Genomic DNA, 1,039 nt, shown 5'->3' with positions numbered 1-1,039 from the left:
CGATATTTAGATCCGCTTACACGGATCATGCATTGATCGGGATAATGGTCCACGATCTGGAACGGAAAGAGAAAATTCATACGTTTAGTCTCGTATGATTGCATGCCATGTTATATTCTTGTGCGAAACGATGCCACGACAGTTGGATAAGGTAGTTAATACGAATATACGTTGTTACAGGCAGATATATCTTTTTCATTTTCAGCTATTTTACGGGGATGTTGAAGAAGTTACAGTAACGAGATATCTTAGTAGGACTATAGTAATTTAAACTTTGATATTGCTACGTCCTTCTATATGAAATAATTGATTTCAGAAATGTGTAATATTGTTCAAAATATAGTGAGAAAAAATTCTGTTAAATATTTATTAGATTTCGATTTAAAATTTGAAGTTAAGCGAACGCAACGTCCTTAACCTTAAACCTTATTATTGACCTTATATTATATTAACCTTATTTGAAGATAGAGATATAAAGGTTTGAAGATATCACCAACTTTTCTCATTAAGAAAGAAAAACGCATAAATTAAATGAGAAAATCAATATTTCCAAATAGCATTGGAGGATTTCCCTTAATTTCCACGACACTTTTGAATTTGAAAAAGCATAAAACATTTGAAAATCTATGGAAACGAATGCACATACAGAGCTTAACGAAACGGCTCATACCTTCTATGTACACTCGACGGTAGAAAAAGATCGCAGAAAGAACGAATAAAAAGAACGCGATGAGTCGGCGGAACATGTCATTAATTACTATACACGGTTCGTACCTAACGAAGAAACGTGAATCCGTCGCGACGGCGGCATTGCCACTCGAAGTTCATTGGAAGTCGTCCCCTAGGTCTTACATTAATTAACAATGTCAAGGCTTGATATGACATCGACGAGTAAAAGAACGCTTCTAAAAAAGATAGAAAGAGAAAGAGGAGAGAGAAAATTCGAGTAAACATCAAAGAAAACCATATAGAAAAAAAACGGAAATGATCATGTACAGGCTGTTGATATTTATACAAATTCATATTATTATGAATATAA

This window comes from Bombus pascuorum, unplaced genomic scaffold (assembly GCF_905332965.1).
Source record: "Bombus pascuorum unplaced genomic scaffold, iyBomPasc1.1, whole genome shotgun sequence".
Taxonomy (NCBI): domain Eukaryota; kingdom Metazoa; phylum Arthropoda; class Insecta; order Hymenoptera; family Apidae; genus Bombus; species Bombus pascuorum.
Note: the sequence above shows the minus strand (reverse complement) of the source record.